The sequence below is a fragment of the Heterocephalus glaber genome, unplaced genomic scaffold (genome assembly GCF_053883595.1).
Source record: "Heterocephalus glaber isolate CG9 unplaced genomic scaffold, H.glaber_assembly_v1.0 deba00001481, whole genome shotgun sequence".
NCBI lineage: Eukaryota > Metazoa > Chordata > Mammalia > Rodentia > Bathyergidae > Heterocephalus > Heterocephalus glaber.
Genome location: NW_028258317.1, coordinates 34,004,607 through 34,026,739, shown reverse-complemented (window position 1 = coordinate 34,026,739; position 22,133 = coordinate 34,004,607). Strand labels below are relative to the sequence as shown.

The 22,133-nt window shown below is 39.6% G+C and overlaps 1 protein-coding gene across 4 annotated transcripts in view; it reads left to right on the top strand.

The window, feature by feature from the left end:
• Adamtsl1 (ADAMTS like 1) overlaps positions 1–22,133 on the top strand; it is a 1,037,009-nt gene that overhangs the window by 447,536 nt on the left and 567,340 nt on the right. The gene's annotated exons all lie outside the window — the stretch shown is intronic.

The following is a 22,133-nucleotide window of genomic DNA, read 5'->3' as shown; positions in this document are numbered from 1 at the left end:
AAGTTTTCATAAGGATAACATTTCTGAATGTGGATCTAGTTCTTCATCTTTAATGTGTATTTGTTCTTAAATGCGGTCAAATAGAATGACAAAAGTTCAATAGTTTAAGTATCGACAGCCACAAGGTAAAATATGTGTTTCATTTGTTTTTCCATAAGTAGAATAGACAAACACAAAAATGAGGATATTCATTTACAGTTATACAGCTTCATCTCTAAATTTATTGTTCTGTTGGAATGAGCCAGCCTGGTTTCCTCCTATCTTCCCATGGGTTAGATTCCAGAGAATGCATGGTACTTCCTTATGGCCAGCCTCAGTCTCCCTCCCACTCTGCTTTTTGAGGAGGTGCTTCTGAAAATAGTGAATAGGAGCATTAGACTTCAGACTAGATTGACCTGAATATAGTGCTACCTCGGTTCACAAATTTAATTCATTCCATGATTCTGGTCATGAACCCAGTCAGAATTTCCCATAAGATTTAATGTAAAAAAGGTTCATCCTTTCTGAATCATATGTATTTTTTCAACAACAAAAAAATGAAACAAAGAACAGTACAAAACAGTGTGAAGAGAGAGAACACGAATGTTACTTGAGGCAACCTCTGGCATGGAAGACAAGAAGGTAGGTGGGGAGGCGGCTACTGTCTGGAAGGAGAGTCCCCTCCGTAAGGGCATCATGGAGACCTCCTTCAGGGGTGTCCTTTCTTCTTTGGCTCTTAGCTGCAGAGCCAATTTTTTTTATTTTTTTGGTACCAGGGATGGAACTTGGGTCCTTGCGCTTGCGAGGCAGGCAGCGGAACCACTGAGCTAAATCCCCAGCCCTGCAGAGTCAATTTTGATGAAAAATCTGTCTAATGTCACTTGTTTTTTCTGGTGGTGCATGACCCTGTGGAATTGAGAGACCACATTATCGTTCATCAAATTCAGCACTCTGTCCATTACAGTAATGTTGGCGGGTGCTTCCCAAAGAAATCCTGGCACTCTTCCATTTTCCACAGTGGATTTTATCACATCACTGCTAACCTCCTCCCCATCTTCCTTCTCAGTGTAATGCTCCTCCACAAGCACCTCTGCTGCTCACTCTGGAGCTCACCAAGTTCTTCCAATGTCCACTCATCCTTACGTTCCCCAGCAAGCTCCTCTGACTGCACCACTGACATCCAGACCCACACTCTTGCCCATGGACACAGTTCCCTCCACTGCCTGTGCATCACACCCTTCACAGTCATACCTAGTGACATGTTCTGGCCACAGTGTCCCCCAGGCTGAGTTTAGGGTCTGGGAGATGACATCTTCCCAGGCTGTGTCACTGAGGTTGATGCTATGGAGGTCATTGAAGTGTTTTTCCAGAACTCTTTCAGAGTCAGTAATGTCTCTTCAGTGACATTAAAACACCGGGTGAAGAGCGCCTTTGCATACAGCTAATTGCAGGTCACTTGCTGCTCCATGGACTGCAGAAGAGGTGCTGTGTTGGGGGAGGAACTTGACGTTTATGAAGCCATACTCAGTGTCCATATTACCCACCAAGGCTGCAGGGTGTGCCAGGGCTCTGTCCATCAGAAGGAGGCACCTTCTTAATGGTGGGTGTGAACACCTCATGCAGCCATTCCATGAGCAATCACCTTGTAACCCAAGCTTTCAGATGGCCTCCACATGGCTGGCAGCCTGGCCTTGCTCATGTTCTGTCCCTTGAATGCTGAGGGGTCTGGGAATTGTGCACCAGTAGTGGCTTAGTCTTCAGATTGGTGCTTGCACTCACACATAGCAAAAGTGTCCGTCTGTCCTTCATGGCCTTGTGTCACTGGAATTGCCTTTTGCTCCTTTGTGATAAGGGTTCTGTTCAGCATCTTCTTCCAAAAGAGCCCTGTCTCATCACAGTTGAACACTTCTTGAGCAATGTATCCTTTGACTTCATGAATTCTGCAAATTTTTTCTTATAGGCTTCTGCAGTGGCCTTGTCAGAACTGGAAGCCTCACCATGTCTTCTTATCACACTGTGGTTGCCACTTCTCTTGTGGAATTTATCAAACCACCCCCTACTGGCTTTAAGTTCATCACTTGTTGCACCTGTAGAGGGTTTTTCTTGTGGTAAATCACTGTGCAATCTTGGCTTTTCCACAGACTATAGCTTCACTAACGCTATCACCTGCCAGCTGTTTCTCATTCAACCACATTAACAAAAGTTTCTCCACCTCTTCCTGCACTGTGTCCTCTGCTGAGTTAAAGTCGTTGCTCCTTTGCCATGACAGCTTCTTCGATGATGTCTTTATTCTTCAAAACAGTCACGACTGTCGGCTTCACCGCCAGATCCGTCGCACGAATACCACACTCTTGCTTTTCTACAATTTCATTCCTCAATTCAGTGGTTATTTTCTTCAAAACCTTCTTCTTACCATCCTTGTTCTAAAGATTGTGGAGTCTGTTTTGAGTACTGTGGAATGCAGGAGCTTTATAAAACACGAGATGGAGTTGTTTTCATTCAATGGGGCGCCTGCGTGGGCTGCACTGTCAGCAGGTTGACATTTTACAGCAGCATGTGAATGGCAAGAGAAGAGACAAAACCATCTGCAAAGTATCTAGGGTTCTTTCTCAATGAGTCTATTTTCCTACTGTAAAGAGTATTAAAGTCACAGTATAGACAATTTGGAAAATGGAGAAAAGAAGAGCAAAGTCATCTGTAATCATTCCACTCCCAGATAACTGTTATTAAAATGTCATTGTGTTTCCTTTTAATGAGTTTCACTTACTATATTCTCAATTTTCACCTAGAGTTTTTCAACTAAACATTACATCTAATAGTTGCATGACTTTTTGTTAAATTGGAAGTTGTTTTTGGTAAATGTCTGTGGGGGTAGGTGTTGGTGGTGGGGAAGAATTGTAGCCCCTTACATTTAAATGACTGAACTCAATGATGTGTTGCTCTTTCAAACAAATAATAAGGGGAATTTAATTTTTCAGCATCCAGAGTTGTTTGTATTACACTCCCAAACCACCTCTTTTTTCCAACTTTTAATCCCCTGGAGTACTTCAAGGAGCATAACTGTGAGAAGCAGCATCAAATTGATTTAGTTTTCATGCAAGAGATTCTAGTGCTGGATTCAGATATTTTTGTGAGAAAATAAAAGCTCCAAAGACTTTGCAGCTTAGTGAATAAAGGATTGGCCTCCAACCAAACCCAACTAAATGAATTTGGTGGTCTCAGCTGAGTTTCCAGCAAGTTTCAGCCTGCATTACAAATTCATCATGCACAACTACATGCAATTTGGCATAATTTCCAATCCCTGCTTAGGAGAGGTCCCCTATTTAGGGCTAAAGAGAGGCATAGAAGCCTTCTTGTGCCTAGAGGGAAGGGTACTTAGGTCAAGGCTGTGTTACAAATGGACAGAGATAGGGTGGTATCGTTTTGCACAAAGAATGTTGGAGTATCTGTTTACTGGACACCAAATGTGCTTACTTCTCCTTTGAAATTTCTCACTGTAAGAATTTTTATACAAACAGAAAACAACAATTCCAACACCAATAGACACGAATATTCTTTCCTAGCTGCAATTGGTACAGATGAATTAAGACCATGAGCATTTTTTACCTAACTCTGAAACATAGAGAAGGATGCAAAATCAATTTAGAAGGAGGTTTTCTCGGGGGGACTCAAACTTAATGAGGTGGCTAATATATTAAAACAAATATATTATGAATCTCTAGAAATCTCAAACATTTCTAGTATTGCAGTAATGCAGAATAATTGTTTGAACATAAGCCAACTCAGGAAATGAAAATTTTAACAATTAACTTTTATTTCCATGTTCTACTCCTCTTATATTTCATAAATTCAAGTTGGATTTGTTTTAATTATTTGGAGTGAATTATGTTCCTTGCTTTGTGTTCTGATTCTTTTTTTTTGGTACTGGGGATCGAACTCGGGTCCTTGCACTTGCGCAGCAGGCAGTGAAACCACTGAGCTAAATTCCCGGTGCTTCTTTCTGTTTTCGTTCTTAAGGAGTTGGCATTTTGAAAGCAGCTCACTGTATATAAATTATTAGATTCCTAAACATATCATCAAAATCAATAATGCAAAATAAAAGCCACTCAATATCATTCATGCCTCGATCTGGGGAAGGAGGTAAATCCAGCCTGGGAATAGTGCTAGTTAATAAATCAGTATTTCCTTCACTGAGTGAGCTCTCCATTAACAATTAAGTTAACCAAAATGTAGAGACTAGAGTTTGTTCATAGTTAATATAACCTGAAATAACCTCTGGTTATATTTCATTAGCAATGATAGAAACTCAAATCAAAAAGATGTAAGCTGGCAAGGAGGGAGTCTCTGAACTTCCTCTCTTCAGCCTTACACCTGAAAGTGATATTGAAAGCAAAGCAACTGATGATGCCACCAAGAACACCCTAAGGTGGCTGGGGGGGGGCCCTCTGGCCATTTCCTCCTGCGGGCAGGCTCATGCCTTCTGCTGTGAGGTGTTAGAGGCTGCATCATCCACATGTCAGGCATCCTGCCACAAGGTATTCGCAATGGCTATGTAAGTCTTCCGGGTCTCTCTCAAGTAAGCGATTGTGAGCTCAGTTGTATATGCAGTCCAGCCTCTTACTTCTCTGTTATAAGCTGACCAACATATACAAGGTTTAATTAATCCTTTGACCAGCACCACAGGAAGATCTTAGGCTTAGAAGTCAGATTAATATTCAGTTTCACATTGCCACTTCTAAGCTATTTGACCTTATGTGGAATTGCTTAAATTTTGTGTTCTGGTTAATTCTTTCTTAAAATAGGAGTAGATCATTCCTCATATGATTGTGAACCACTTAGCAAAGAACTTGGCACACTGCAGGTTCAGATGCTCTATAAAGTGCCACTGTGGTCCTGATGAGGAGCCTGTGATGTAGGTAACTTAGCACGTGATGAAGTCCTTCAATCAGTGCTGAAGAAGGAGAAAATTGGAGCCATCAACTCCTTTCTAACATGTTATTTCCTCAAGTAATACCTGGTTGCTTTGGTTCCAGAGCAAATGAGAGAGGAAAATGAAAGGAAAGGGTAAAAGAAGGTGAAAAGCAAGATAAGGAGAGTGCAGAGGAGGTCTTTGGGTACCACAGAGAAACCAAGTTCTTAGTGGTAATAAAGAAGGAGAGAACACAAACCCAGCAGTGACAGCATGAGCCAGAGCCAACTGCCAAGTGCTGGTGCTAAGTGTTCAGGACAAGGTCCAGAGCCCAAGAAGGGCCTGCGGTTGGAAAGGAGACCCCCACACTCCCACCCAGACAGTGCTTCCAAGGAGAGGACTGTGCTTTATCTTACTCTGAGTAGAACAATTCTCCCTGAGACACCTACACCCAAACACAGACATCCGGCCCCCAGTAAAACCTCAGGTGACAATTTAGGCTAAAGTAGTCCATGTTTTGGATGCTTCAACAGTAAAAAAAAAATAATAATAATAACCCAATTGTCTCTTAAACATATAGTTTAAATTTTGATCTTAAATGATTCTCAGTGAGAATATTCCAGGGGACATGAGTTACAATCAAATCTTACTAAATCTATATAAGACCTCATGAAATATAATCAACATAAACCAAAGTATACATATAGACCATCAAAGTAGATAGTGGGATTACCAGACACATGCAGCATGGCCATGTTCTATGACCCAGCTTTCTATGCTTTGAGATGAGTTTCTAGAAATATGTACAAGTATATTCATAGCCAGCATTTTTTTTTTTAAGAGTAGGAAAAATTTATTGGGAGAAAGAAAGCTTCTGCCTAAGAGAGACAGAAGGGGGACCAGAAAGTGGGTTGCCCACTCACTCCACTTTTCAAAGATGTTTTATACAGCAAAGCCATGTGGTGAGGTGGGTATAAAGTGGGACAAAACTATAAGACCCAATGGAATTTTACAAGGTGGGCATGAGGTGGGACAAAACCATGACCAACCAATAAGATTACAGATACAGTCACTCAGGTAATATTCATTAAATAGGGGTCAAATGGGGGAGCAAGACACATAGCAAGCATACAAGGATTTTCAGTGAGGGTTGGGGGTCAGGGATATTTCCTAGAGAGGCTGGGTTAAGACCCTGACCCCCCACCTAGGTGATTGATACCTACATAGAATATCAATCACTGCTATTCATCCTAATGGGTGTGGTAGTTTCCCTCCTTTTACAATGCTGGCCTTCAGTGAATGTGTCTTCATTGTCCTCCATGATGGCTCCTTGACTGTCCTTCTTGTTGGCTCCTGGTGGGCTGGCCCTGTCTAACTGCCTACAAGATATCTAATTAACTTACCTATCTATAATATTCCCTTCTCTGAAGAAGTACCCCTAACTGCTGTGAAGGGACAAAGGGTGAAGACCGTTCTGGCTACTTCCAGCTGAAGAGGGTCATAGTTGTGATCAGCAGTCAGAGTAACTCTATAGAGTCTATTTAAAGGCCCTTGATAGGTGCCAGGCATTGTCATCTTGGTAGCTGTATAGCTTTGAGTCTGGAGAAGACAAAAGCCAAATAAACAGTTAAGAATACATAGGCTAAATAATAAGGTCAGCAGGACTGCTGTGAATATAGCCAACAAAGATTTCCACTAGGAGGAACTAGTAATAGCCTCCCATGAAGAGCATAAGGACAAGGTCCAGGGGACTTTATAATCCAACATAGAAGTCATAGTGTACAGTTTAGCAGTTATGATCTGTTTACAAGGTCAATCTGGTGGGTCCCAGTAAAAGAAGTCTAGCACATTTGTCATTGGTTCCATTCATATGACTGCTTGGAGTTTGGCAGCTGCCAGGCAAGAATAAACAAAACTTTTAAGAAATTAGAGTATGCATAATCTAAGTATGAGCACACTAGAATGGAAGGGCAAGTTGTGGAGAAAGTCACACTTAGAAATTGAAATAGTGATTGTAACCTGCTGGCTTTTATAGGTTCTACCATAGTTTTTTCCTAATGATCCATAACTGTGGTGAGCTACTGGTGGAGCTGGAAACTGCCAGAAGGAGTCAGTGACTGGAGCCCCTTTTCACATCTAGCTTTATTACTGTGGCATTATTTTATACCTCTTTTGTTTATTCTTTTCTGCTGGGAGTTTAAGACCAAATTACAATGAGACCTGTCAATCAGTATGAACCTCTTGCTATCTATCAAAGTCAGTTAAGTCTCCTCAAGCATTACTTTGGAACCAGGAATAGAGCCTCTCAGCCCCTTTGTCAGTGTCAGCTGACAGGATGGGTTGTGGCCTTGCTTGACCATGTTACTTTCAGTGAAAGCATGGGAGATTTTTCCCTCTTGGTGACCCTCCTTTGGCACATGGTAAATTTGTCCACTGATGCCCAGAAATCTCCCTGCTCAGGAGGTTGAGTGACTTACCAAAGATGTAGGATCCTGTAGGAAATGTTCCTTTGTGTCCTGGATCTTTGTTGACCTTGAGGGGCCAGGACCAAAATATTGGCTGTCTTCTTAGCCCAGTTACCTTTCTAGTTTTGGTCTCCAAACTTTAGTTATTGAACACCCAGAAAAGAAGATTAGTGACATAAGTATTTTAGTAGGAGCAGTGAGATTAACTTATAATTTCATCTAGACATTAAGCACTTTTGAAATAAAATTTATCAACCATGGTCATTTTAGTAGTTGAATCCATGTCCATCTTAGTACAGAATAGTCTTTTAGTCAAACATCTCCATCTGATCACAAGACATTAAATGCTGTAAAGAAAACTCTTTATTATCCTTTAATAGGATGCCATCTAAAGAGAACATACATGTTGGCCCATAAATGTACCTTACGAGTTCATAATGTCTAGCCTCTAATTTTAGCGTGTGACATCACTTCAACTGTTTGGCGACTGAACATCCCTAAGTGTGGTGACACATGTAACATGCATCATGTAAGTTTTTAAGAAAACTGTTATTTGACTGGTTTTTTTCATGTTGGCTTGACATGTACCTCTTATCATAAGTAGCTGGAGTGTAAGAGAAAGGCAGATACCTGAGTCAAAAAAGATCATTATCATAAATAATATCCTAAAAAACTTGTACACCCAGAAGGCATGAATATATATACCATGAATTAACAATGAGTATCAGTTACATAAAACCCTTTGTCCCTTAATTTTGTTTTGTACTGAGAGAATTTTAAAGCCTTATTGTTTCTCACAGAAAACTTAGCTGTTTGACCATGACCAATGTATACATATCACAATAATATGTTTAGCAATGTATTTCCCACAAGGCTATGGGAATTATTGGGGTCCCCTTTATGAACAAAGGCTGGAATAAATTTTTCCAGGCAGCTACTCCTTTATTTACCAAGGGGAGTCCTGTCCCATCATTTTCCTAAGCCCAAGAGTCTTTATTTAATTATCTTAACAAATTTTTAGATGACCAATGAGAGCCAGATTATAACAATTAACACATTTTTGAAAACCAGTTGACATTATTTGGATAATCTGTCAACCTGGGGGAAGCTATCTTTAATTATATTATTTATAAGCCAACTTGAGTTATAGGCAAACATCTTAAAAAATCCAAAATACCAAAAGAAAAGCTTAAACATAACAGCTGTATGTGTTGTAACAAATAGAACAAACACATAAGACAACTTGTTTATAAACCAGAGTACACTCAGATGTATTTGGCCAAGTTGAATTATAACTTTTATAATTTTTAGGTTTATAATTATAAAAAAGACTAGTCAGAACTTTGTAGATCAATTAACAGAAGTCCCTTGTAATAAGATCAAAAGGAATAAAAATCTTCTACACTTGTGAAAGGAAAAACAGTTTTAAGATAGGCCCTAAGCTGATGGTTTATCTGACTGAAATACCCAGCCATACAGCCTTCTCATTGTTGCTTTGATAACCATAGTTGTTTGATAGCCACATATAATTGTTCCCTCTAAAGGACAGACTGTTAAAGGTAATTTTAACCATCTCCAGTAATTTTAATTATGTCCTGCTCAGGCCAAGTTTGCATGTAGAAGAGACTAGGTGACACTCTTTGGAGCTAAGTATGAATTTCAAACAGTGAGGGAAGAAGGCCTGCCAAGGCTCCAACCTGCTGTGCTGCAGATGTCTTCCTATGACAGTTTTTCCCATTTTGAAAACAACAACAACAACAACAAAGGAAAAGAAGGCATCCCCATCTATCCCTCTTGTTCTGAGCCCAATCTAACATGTCCCCTGAGACTTTATCTTGTCCTGTGCCAGTGGCAGTAGACTAGAGGTGCAAGGAAGTGGCCAGAGCCAGGTTAGCTGTTCTTACCATTCTCTAATTTTGCCTGAGGGCTGAAACACAGATAAATCTGGACTAAAACTTTTACAATTATTTTTTGAGAGTTTCAGGTTTAAACCCGGACCAGTTTTCTATATGGCCCAGAGATAAATGAAGGTCAGCTTTACTCTGGAAGGATTCCAGGGAGGGGAAACTCACCATTCTGGAAGCTTTGTCTTGAAATCCAGCAGCCACAGAGGAGGGAAGTGCCTTGAATCAAACTGCATTATTTCTCAGGAGTAGGGTAGTGGAGAAGGGACAGAAGAGTCCCTTTAATATGGCACAAGAACTAAATCTTAACCATCTCAGTTGTAGAAGGATGATTAAGATCAGGAGCTTTTCCAGAGTTGGATCTGAGATCCTTAGCAAAACATGTCTCCAGAGACAAAAGCTATGATTGACTCCACAAGCAGAAAATCAAACCAACAATCAAAGAATCTGAATGGCTGCTTTTTGCCTCTTGAAAGAGAATGAATGTTCTAACTCTATTATTTAGGGCTTATCCTTTTTTTTTCTTCTTTTGGTACTGGGGATCGAACTCAGGACCTTGCGCTTGGGAGGCAGACAGCGGAACCACTGAGCTAAATCCCCAGCCTAGGGCTTATCCTTTTAATGAATTACTCTGAATCTATAATATTTAATTTATGATTGAAATACCCTACAGGCTGTTGAGCTGATGTTGTAGAAACACTCCCAAAGCTATGTCTCACCTTTTGTTAACAAACAAACTGAAATGATGTCCTGTAGTTAGGCCCTAAAAGTGCTTGTTTGAACTTCTAGAGTGCAGTCTGGGAATGAGGTTCCCGGGTGTCTGTCTCTTGGGTTTTTCTATAAGCTGATAGAGGGGTCGTGCAATCTCACTATATCCTGCTATCTGAAGGCCACAAAAGCCTGTCATTTCCAGGAATCTCCTTAGCTGTTTTAGAGTCTTGGGCTGTGGAAAAAATGAACTGGTTTAATTCTTTCTTCCCCCAATCTTTGGGTTCCCTTAGATATAATGAGGCCTAAATATTTTACCTCAAGTCTACAAAGTTGTGCCTTAGATCTAGAAATATTATAACCCCTGTCTGTTAGAAAATTCAGCACAGCAGATGTCTTGGCTAGAAAGCTCTTCTGAAGGGGCTCTTAACAGCACACCATCTACATATTGCAAGACTGTGACTTGGGAAAAACTATAGTATTTCCTTTTGTCAAATCAGGATGTAGGGATGTCCTATTTTTCCTGATAAATAGTTGACAATTTAAAATAATTGAAGGACTTAGTTTTCATGTTTCTTAGACCTTCAAGAATACATGCCTGAAAATGTCTTTTATTTAATCTCCTATCTGATTGGCAGGCCAGTGGGGGTCTTGTATAGGAACTGCATGTGTTCTAGTAGAAACCAGTTATTCCCTTGGCTGCCTGTCTTTTTGAGCTTCCAAAATTAAAATATTTCTCTCTGTATGTAGTAGCAGCTTGTAATACTACTTGTCTCTCATTAGAAATCAATGTTTGATTTAAGAGCAACATTACATCCTTTTAATCTAGTCCATAGGTCTGAGTAAGTCCACTAAAGACCTCAACGTACATATCAGGGTCATCTGAAAACTTTTTTAGGTATCATTTGATCTGTCTTAGATCACTGAGAGAAAAAGATACATGAACACAGTCCCATATTTGCCATTTACTTCCTGCAAGAGACATTGTCTTTGAGGGACTTGAACAACTTAGCTAAGGATGGATATAGCCTCATAGAGATTAATTATGGCTGGCCTAGAAATTCCACCCTCAGCACCTGGTGGCCAAGGCTTAAAGATGTCTGGGAAACTTTGTTCTCAGGTTCTAAAGGCCAAGGAGTAGCCTCAGGCTTAGAGGTACTGAATGCCTTAAAGGTGAGGTGTCTTTCATTTTTCTATGTCCCACATTTACATTTGAACACAAGTAAGAATTACTTCTTAGTGTAAAGAAAATATCAATATAAGATGATTTGACCATTTTTTCTCTCTTACAGTATAATCCTAATTGTGACCAGCAGTTTTTGTAATAGCTCCAAACTGTAATCAATCTAAGTTTGCATCAATAGTAGACTAGAGAAGTAAATTGTGGAATATTTATTCAAGGAAATATTTGCATTTGATAAAGATTTATGAATTATAGATATGTCTATCAAAATGTTTACATATCAAAAACATGGAGGAAAATGGGAAGCTAAAGAAAACTATGCCAAGCATGTTTCCATTAATATCAAGTTCAAAACCAGCATATAATTAAGGCACATATCCATATGCAGTAAAGCTATATGTAGAAGAACTGTTGATTGATAACCAAGTTCAGTAGAGTATAATATCACAATGCACGGAGAAAAATGTTGAAGGAGACCGAGGTTGAATGAAGATAAATATTCACTTCTTAAAAGGATGCAGCCAAATTGTGTTCATTCTTTGGATATAGGGTAATTTCATATAACAAGAAAATAAAATGGGAATTAGAAAAAAAAAAGGTAAGGTAAGAGAAACAAGAATGTTTAGGCTAGGCTGAGTTAGGGGGATGAATTTGGGGATCTTAAAGTAGAAAAGGAAAAAGTTTGAGAGAAAAAATGGGGAGAAATGATATAGAGTATTGCTGTATATTTTTAGTACAATCTCCCTGTGGTGTTTTCTTTATAGGTAGTAATAATAATGATGTAATCTTTTTATTTATTTTTAGACACTAGAGTGAAGTGTTTTTGAATGCAATCAAGCAAGAAACAAGGGATTTTAAATTTGTTAGAGTTACACAACCTTTCTTTTTTGTGTTTGTTTTTATTTTTTTGCATAAATTTTTCACAACAAATAAATGAGCCTCCATCAGGTTTGCTGATGTTCATCAGGCTGAAGTTATCACCACTATTCCTCATTTGCCTTTTTCTTTTTACCCCATGTTTGCTCCATTTCCTCACTGGTCCTATACACTATAGTTCTCATTTATAGATACATTTCAAAGTATTATTATGCACTACTTCCTAATTTCTGAGATACACAGGTTTTTGTATTATAACTCTCAGAAAGTTCATGATATTTCAAAATCATCATGTGTATTGTGTGTTAATTGTAGTGTAGTATTCTCTCCTCAGGGGGAAAAAAGAAAAAGAAACCTAATTATTAAAGCAGCACCTAGTTTAGGGATGCTTTAGTGGATAGTGTCTTTTCAATCACAAACTGTTTATAGTAGAAAATATGAAAATAAATTCTTTTTTTTTTTGAGACAGGGTCTCCCTATATATCCCAGGCTGGCCTCGAACTTCAGGTGATCCTCCTGCCTTAGCCTTCTGAGTGCTGGGATTATAGGCCTGTGCCACATATCATGCTAGTCAAAAATAAATTCTTACCATTTTTTGTCTCATTCAACCGTAGGCAAATACATTTCCTTTTCCCTCAATTTACTCATTACTAAAATAGTAACATTTCTTCAAAAAGAATCATTGCTTTTGACTTTCCTCTTTAACCCTCCTTCAGCCTACTCAGAAAGCTGTATTTGTCCACTTATCAAAGTGTTCTCCTCATTCAAAGATTTCTACCAATATTCCCAACTATCAAAGATAATAGTCAAAATAATAATTACTACACAATAGTAATAGGGAAAAAGACACATAAATATAAATGTTTGAAACAGGTCTAAGATTATAATCCCCAGAAATCCATGAAGTTAAAGTTTTTCCAATTATAACAAGATCATAATATTTTCATTATTGAAATTAAAGCATTTTAGGTGTGTGAATCTCTCAGATGACAGAAATGATATTTTTTCAGGAAGATTCCATGATATAATGCAAAGAACTGAAGCTTAGCATGAAAAAAACTTGCCTGGGCCTAAACCCTTGGTGAGCCATTTACTAGCTGTGAAACTGAGGAAAGCATCATCTCCAAATCTATTTCTTAATCTCTAATAATATTTTAAAACATTAATGATACAAATAACTTAATGAACATCTACAAGGTACCAGGCACTGTTGTTCTACTCACTACATAGTGCCTCTTTTTAAAAAGATGATTAGTGTATGTTCGCAGTACACAGTGAGCATTTTCATCCCGGGGATGGTACACACGCAAATGGCACCCCAATTCCCTCCACTTCCCCTTCCCCGCCCAACCTCCCATCTCCTCAAAGTCTATCTCCTTGTTTCCTATCAGCTTTCTTTTATTTTGCTCTTTAAATTACTTATACTTTGGGTTTCTCGTATAAAAACCATGTAGTATTTGACCTGTGCCCGATTTATTTCATTTAGCAGTGATGACTCTTAATCCTCACAATACCCTGACGAGCAAGGTGCTGTTACTCTCTCCATTTCGAGAAGAGGTGGAAACTGAGGCACACAGAATGGTGGTGTTCAGACAACAGTGCAGGCACAGAGTTGCACGTGTAGAGTCCGGGCGGGAGGCCTGCGGGAGACAGGCGGACGAGCCGTGGGGCTGGAACCAGCACGCGGAAGTCCTCTGTTGGGAGGCCTCGAGGCAGCCTTCGGAAAATGCATCACAAGCATCCCTGCCGTGATAAGAAGCCCAAGTTAACTTTTACAGACACACATGCCTGTCACTGTGAGCGTGAGTCCTGCACACTGCTGTGCTGCACACAGGAGTCTGGGCTGGGCGGGGGGCCTCCTTAGCTGGCTGCAGAGCACCCCTGTACTTCCGGAACAGGGAAGGGTGATGGAGTTCACACTGCTGCAGAGTATAATGTGCCTATCGCCCCGTCCACCTGCCTGCCTCTTTATTTAGACAGATTCTGTATCATGGTTTTCGAAGAGGACAGTGGGACTCAGAGCTCAGGGAATCTGTTTAGTATCGGGCCACTAAGGGCAGAGGCAGAGCTGCAGGCAGAGTCATCTGCCTCCACGCTTTGTCTGACTCTCTGCCCATAGGAGCCCCACTTTTTAGAGTATGTCGTAGTATTTGTAAGTGACAAATCACAATTGCATTGCACACTGCCTTCCTGGGGAGGCCAGGACATCATCCTGGATGATGGATGCGTTTGTTCACTTGAAAGATCAGTGCATAAGCCCATGCTATGATTGTCTCAGTAACATTCCTTTAGGGCAGACACAATAAAATTATAGACATCAGTGTGGATGGTTCTAATGATATATATTCTTTATGTTTTCCCTCATGATTAACTTTGCTTGTATTCCAAACAAGAATTTCATTCTAGAGTTATTATTCTTTAGTTACAAAATAAGCCTGCAAATGGCAGGGAAGAACTGAGACAATAATATTATAGGGCACTATACAAACTGATCAATAAACTGTAGCTTATATAGAAAGAGGATCTGCTAAGCTTAGTACTTTAAAAGGAGAGTTCATGTTGTAGAAAAGTTCCACCCACTTTTCAGCTAGTATAATTTAGACTCTTGAATCAGATTGTCTTGACTGAACTCTCGGCTACCTATAATGACTCGTTAGATCTTAGACAAGTTAATTAACCTCACTAAACATCAGTTTCCCCATCTGTAAATATATACAATAATCATATCTATGTTGTATGGTTGCTGTGTAAGTGGCATAAGCACTGAGCAGGACGCTCCCTGTGCATGTTAATGGCCCAGTAAATGATTGTTGCTCATATCCATGCAGTAGCAGACATTGCTACAACCTTCATTTTATTTATTTATTTATTATTATTATTGTTATATATCTAAGCAATGTTTTCTCTTTCGAGTTCTGTGTGTGTATATATGTCCATTTCTTCACTAATAAGGTGTATTATTGGGTATCTTTATTTAAAAGAGAGCACAGCACTTTCACATTCACTGCAGTGACACCAGGAAGGAGGGGGCTGCAGTTTTTTAACCAGTTCCATGTAACGAGGGAGATGAAGTCTATCACTCCTGCTTTCTTTCAGTAGACAAATTGAGGTACATTAATCTCCAGTCATGTAATTAACATATAAGTTGAAGAAAATATTTACACGTAAATATCCTAGACAAAGCCAGTTTTAAGAGGTGTCCTAGTGACTGTTAACAAGTTGCTACCCTGAAAACTATTGGTTAAGAATAAGAGCTTTATACAGGATATTCAGTGACCTTCATGTCCAATTCTTTTTTTATTTGCTATATTTGAGTAAGATAATCTATAAATTAGAAAATAAATCTGGCTTTCAGCAATGTGTGCCTACAGTAAAGTAAGGCCCCGGTTTTGCAGCACTCATGTCATTTATATTCATGTTCTTGACGCTTTGTATTTTGACCCATATATGTGTGCATGTATTATCTTCTAAAACCTTGTATAAAGATCTTGATTTATATTTCATTTTTGATATAAAGATTAGCATAGCTATCATACGTTCCATCATTAGAATAATACCTTATGATTATACACCAAATGTCTGTCTCCTGCAGTTGGTATTTTAATAAGAGTGGAGTACATCTGAAACTTATATCATATTGCAAGCTGCATATATTGCCAAACCCCAAAAACACACTAAGCACAAGAAGGAGTTTTTTTCTTTATAGTGGAATCTGGCATTATCTGAGTTGTTACTTTTGGGTTTACTGGGTATTTTTATTTGCTTTATAAATACATGTTTGCTAAAGCACAATAATTTTATTATTGTGATAGGTTTATATAATTCTTTGAATATATATTGTTAAACACAAAAGGATAATAAAGTTATATTAAACAGGGTTTTAGAATCATGAAATACATGCCACTATAAAATTTATCAACTTTTTTTATTATGTCTTAAATTTTGGAAGATGTATTTCACAATCACAAATAAATGTGGGTATTAGGATGTGAGGAGGCGAAGCTTACTCCAGTGTAGAATCTCTCTCTGGAGCCAGATGTGGTTTTGATGAAACCCAGAACTTGCAGTGCAGATATGTTATATAAATAAATCTGAGTTTCTTCCCCAGAAGGGCTCTGGGCTCAGCTCTGGTATTAGATCTTTGAGCAAGCATGACTCATTTCTCCATTAAGCACTGCAGCTGGATGAAACTCCAGGTAATTCTAAGAGAGGCAAAATTATCTATACATTCCTGACAACAGGACTTTTTAATTGAAACAAGAATAGGCTGGGACAACAAAACAACTGAGAGTCAAAAGATAATCCTTTAGCTGCTCTTCATGATGGCTGATTTTAAGAGTAAACTCTAGGAGCTTAGAAGTAGCAAACTGAGGTTTGTCTGCCATTCCATGGTTAAAAGGGCACACACCATGAAACAACCTGGAAATGGACCTAGGGGTGGCAGCACGCAGGACTAGCCAGAGCCAGAGAGAAAATCCCCGATGTTTTCATTACAGTTTGGAATAGGAGAGGACACTAATGGGCCAGAATACTAACGAGTGATCAGAAGGATAAACAGCGTGCCCCAACGATGAGGCTTCTGGTGCAGTAATATGCCGCCCATGCTAACAGCTCTCCATAGTTTGCAAAGACCTTTAAAGCGATATCTAATTTGTTTGCCATAATCACCTCATGAGAAGAAGACCAGAAGCCATCTGCATTTTTCAGATGAGAAAAAAACTGAGGGAGAAGGAGGAGACGTTAACTAGCTCAAGATCTTAATAACGGACTTGGACAGAGCCCTACCATTAGCACCCAACCAAATCCCAGATTTTATGTCTCATTTTCCTATACTTAATGTGTATTCACCAGTGCTGTTAAAACACATCATCTCTAAGATCTGACATCAAGGTCTTTGGGGTTTTCTCTTAATTGAGGGCTTATTCCAACCTATTGTAGATACAATGCAGTAGTGAATGGTTTGGTTATATGTAGGTCGGTCTAAAACACATGTGTTCAGTATACACAATCAATTCCTGATTCCAGATTGAAATATGAGACAAATCATAACAGAACTATAACCATCATAAGAATAACACTGAAATGGGACAAAACAGCAAACTGTGGAGCCATCTCACCTACTCATTTCTTCACAATGCTTGGGCTGGATGCACATCATAAGCAACATGATGCCCTGGGGTTATGATAACTTAAAATGACACTGGAGCTGGTGGTCATGGAATCCACAACTTCTGGAACTTGCTGCTATAATTTCTCCAAATTATAGGATTAAATTGCGTTATTTCTAGATTTCCTTTCCAACCTCCTCGAGGATTCAGTTACTTTTAGTTAAGCTTCCAAATCCCCAAAATTGTGATCACTAATTTTTATGTCACAAATGACCTCATAATTAACTGTTTCCACTGCTATTTTGTTTGTTTCTTTGTTTGTTTGTTTTTGAAGATTTAATTTTAGGCTAAGCACTGTCCAAGGGCTTTCCATTTTTCTCACAAGTTAGAATTATCTGAATTTATCCTATTAACAAACAGGCAACAAATAATGTACCATCATTTTAGAAATTATCTAATCTTGTTTCTAAGCTCCCATCCTCTGAAGGAAATTTAGTGGAAGATCTTATACTTGTTGTATAACGTTCCTGTCATCGTTCAGGTTAGAGCAGTGCTTTCAGATACTTTCTCCCTTTCTCTCCCCAAGATGGCTTCTGCTTGTAGGATGGTTTCTCTCTGCTGCTAAGGTTAGCCAAGGGACCAGAAATGTGAGGGTTGGTCCTCAGGCCCCACTGTCCTCTGATAAGAGCATCTTCCAGTGTGTGCCTTGGTATGCTCACAGGAGCTCTTCTGGAGCTAAGGGAGAGTTTGGAGCCCTAAATTCAGTACTTCTGCTGACTCTACCAGCCCAACATATCACACCAGCAGTCTTGCTATGGCACAGGCACCCCAGGCTACTGCAAGGGAAACCCTGTGACACAATCTCAGTGTAGAGTCCTGAGTTATAAATAGGGCAAAAGCCCTCTTCTTTGGCAGTTCCTGCAGCCCATGGAGTTATCCCTCCAGATTTTTACCGGGATGTAGGAATACAAGTGTGTGGGTAAGGCCAGGACACACACATCTCCTGCCTGTGTCCCTGCCTTGCTTCCAAGCTCACTGTGGTCTCCAGGTCCCGAGGAGAATGACAGCACCAACCTGCGTTGGGCAGTTATCGCTGAGGAAGGGGCTAGCAAAGTGATGGAGCTCTCAATGCTACAAAAAGCCTGGTGTGGCACGCGTGCCGTGGGTTCGGCACTCTGGGCTAGGACATTTCCATTTGGGGAGCTTTCTACTGCATTTAGAATTTTCTAGTTCCTCCTCCTCTGACATGGACTTTTCTTTGGTAACTGCTTCTTGGCCTTGGCGTCACCCCGGAACTTTAAAAACCATAGACGTCTTGTCAGTCTAAGGAGAGCCCGACTTAAGTGGATTTGAGTACAGCTGGAGCCAGGAATTTTAAAAGCTCTCCGTGAGTCTAACAACATCCCCAGCTCAGAACCGTGACTGCCTTCTCCTCTGTGCGATAGCATTTACCCCGGTCCTTCCCCAAAGCCCTTATGAGGATGTGGTTCTGGAAGAGAGATGCTGGCTGATTGATACGGGACCAGAAGTTTACAGATTTTTAAAACATTATTCATATTTCACATACATAACACCCTTATTCTTCCAAGGAAAAGCACTTTACAAATAAGTAGAATTTTATTCAGCTTAGTCTCTCTGAGTCACTCGGTAACATGAGTAAGAAGCTCCGGTGTGGTGGTGTGCGGTGGGGCGAATGCAGATGACAGTTATGCACTATGGATCCCAAAAAGCTAGAAGGATTTTTTAATGTTTTCACCATTAATAAATGATAGATGTTTGAAGAGCTAAATATGTTTAACTTGATTTAAACATTTCAAAGTGTACACATACATTGAAACATCACATTTTACTCCATTAATATATAAAATGTTTATGTTTTATGTATCAGTTCAAAATGACAAAAAGGATTCTCACAAAGAAGCTTTACCAAAAGCAAAGCAAAAGAACCCAAAGTAACTATCCCTGTCTATTCATTAGATACATTAGAGTTACAAAAGAAAATGATATCAGCCATCTGCGATCTACCTCTTGCCATCTTCTCAGCACTTGTTCCAGAGCTCAGTATCAGCTGTTGGGGAATTAACCCTCCCCATGCATGGTGCTGTTGACTGATAACATTAATAACCTTTGGGGGACTATTTCTTGGATTTTTCTGGATCCTCAATTCTACTGTCCAAGGAAAGTAATGAAATCAGCCTGGGCCTTAGGCTGCCGTCATCTAGACAAAAGGACTGTGGTGACCAAAGCAAACACCTTCCAGCCAGGGCCAAGAGTCTTGCAGGGCCTCTCCCCTAAGCCCCCATGTGGCAGTTCTCTATCACAGTGCCCCCGTTCCCTTCTCCATTACATTATAGGGAAGAGACACTTCTTAATTCTCCTAGGATCATTATCTAAATCAGTTATATGTAATAACTGATTAGTGGTGGGATAATTGCTATTGGTTTCATAGCAAAACATTACATCATTTTATGACTAATTTGTGTGGTTAAATATAAGCTTATCTCACACATTATACATTGTCAACTATAATGGACTAACTATATAACATAGACAGTATGACTCTTCCTTTTTCTTCTCCAGAAATAACATTCTGTTAAAACTTCCTATGCAGTCAATGATAAATACTTTTTCCCAAAATGGAATGATCAAATATAGAACTTTAAGAAATTTTTATAAACCTTTGAGATTACACAAATTAATTTATTGAAAAATATTTATGAAAAATATGGTATTCTAATAGGAAATATATGAATGCAAGATTGAAAGAAAATGGCAAGACTTATAAGAAAGTGACTAGTACTGTCGGTGGGGGGTGAGGACAGCGCAGCTAGGGTGGATCCCAAAAGTAGTGAGGAAAAGGGGAGCAACCTGAGAGATGCCAGAGAGGAGCAGATAGAACTGCGAGCAGCTGTCACATTTAGCACAATAAGTTGATGACCTTTACTATTGGTTGACCATATGTCATATATGGTTGAAAGCACACTCATGAATAATTATTTAAAGTCAAGTCTATTTATTTACATGTTTATTTTATATATGTGGCTTGTCAAACATTACCATGGAAATTTCATTTTGATGCAAGACCATAGCAAACAGTTTGTGAATTCTATACAAAGCCTGATAGATTTTCTTCAATTTTCTAAAACTACAGAACAGACTGAGAAGTGTAGACAGTGGTTAAAACCACAGCTTGAAAATTGGATTTTATGGATTCTGCCCTCTTAGATCCCTTCCTAGCTGGATGAGCTTCAGCAAGTCCCCTCACTTCTCTGCGGTTCTAACCTGTGAGATGGGGGGTAATTGTAACTGTACCCACTTCACACGGTTGTGTGAGGACAGCGGGAGTCCCGGCATGCCAAGCCCTGGCTCTCGGCACATCCCTCTGCGAGTGGAATTACTATCTCTGTCTTGATGATGAGGTTTCTGTTTTATTAAAGACAAACTTTGTAAAGACTTTTATTCATTTAATGCAGAGTGAACACTGGAGTTTCTAAGCATAGGAGTTCACCGGGCAGCCCCACACCTGGGTTGTCACGATTGTCATTCAGAAGTGTAGGGGCCGGGGATTTAGCTCCGTGGTTCTGGCACCTGTTTCACAAGTGCAAGGCCCCGACTTTGATCTCTGGTACCAAAACCAAAAAAAAATACAGAAGTGTAACTGGAAGTGCCTGCGAGTGTTGGCCCTGGCTGCAGAGTCTCTGTGCTCTCGAGAGGTGGGTAGGATGATGCTGAGCACCCTGCAGGCTGAGAGCCCCTTAGGGTGCTGGCACCCAGCCTCCCAGGAGCCCCTGCATGATCAGAGCGTAGGGAGAGGGCGCCTTTTCCTCCCTTTTTTCCCATCTTTTTAGTAAGAGAGTGGTGTGATAAGCCAGGAAAGGTTGCTGTCTTCACGTCTATCTCGTGTTTCTGCAATGTCTGTGTAAACCACTAAATTAAAGAAGGAACCTTATTTTTAGAAGTGCTGCCTCTGACTAGGAAATGAGTCTTTTACCAAATTAAAATACAAGGATTGTTATTTGAGTACAAAAGGAAATGGTGTGTGTGAGCCTCTGGTGTCTGGCACATAGTAAACAAATGGTAGCTATTTTGAACTATTTTTCAAAAATGTCATGAGAGTGAGCAAGTAGTAACCCTGAATAAAGAAATCTTTCAAGAATTCTGGCAGTATAGCCAGAGAGAAGGGAGCTCTTTAAATTTTGCTTAATTGTTTTGTTTGACTGTTAATGATAGGAGACATCTAATAAGTATGACTTTATGGAGGCATATCTCACACGTTTTTTGTGTCTCACATTAAGAGAAGCACATCCAAACAGGAAAAGTCCGTTCTTACTCTTCTTTCTCACATGATGCTAAAGTAGGCCGAGAAAGTATTCCCCTGGCAGTATCCCATTTCTCACACCCTGTCTTCTTCAGAACAAACTTCCCTCCCTCCTTCCCCCTTAAGGCTTTTCCTCCCTCTGTCTCCTCTTTCTACGTCTCCTACCTCCACCCTCATTCTTTATTTTACACATTAATTTCACCCTCTTTTTCCAAGTTTTATTTCAGTTTTAACTAATATATAATAATTTTCCAAATTTATGAGGTGTGATGCACCGTTCTGATCACACATGCACACTGCATAACGATCCATTCTGGGTAACTAGCATATCCATACCCTGGGACAGTTATCATTTCTTTATAGTGAAGTATTCAGACTCTCCTCTTTTAGCTATTTTGAAATGTATAATTATATCTATTTTTCCTTAAGTCTTTTTCTTCTTCCTTTCTAGCTAGTCCCATATTCATAAATTTTTTCTATGACAAAGACAGAAGTAAAACAAACAAACAAACAAACAAACTAGTGGAGCAAGGTCCTTAAGAGGGGTGAGAATGAGTCTCAGTGAAACAGTTAGCTTTGGAAAAGTAGATGCTTGATCAGCTGAGATCGAAAACAAGGAAAAAGTAAGTTGTATGACAGATGCTCCTGAAGGAGTCAGGAATTGATGGAGCTTCTGATCAATG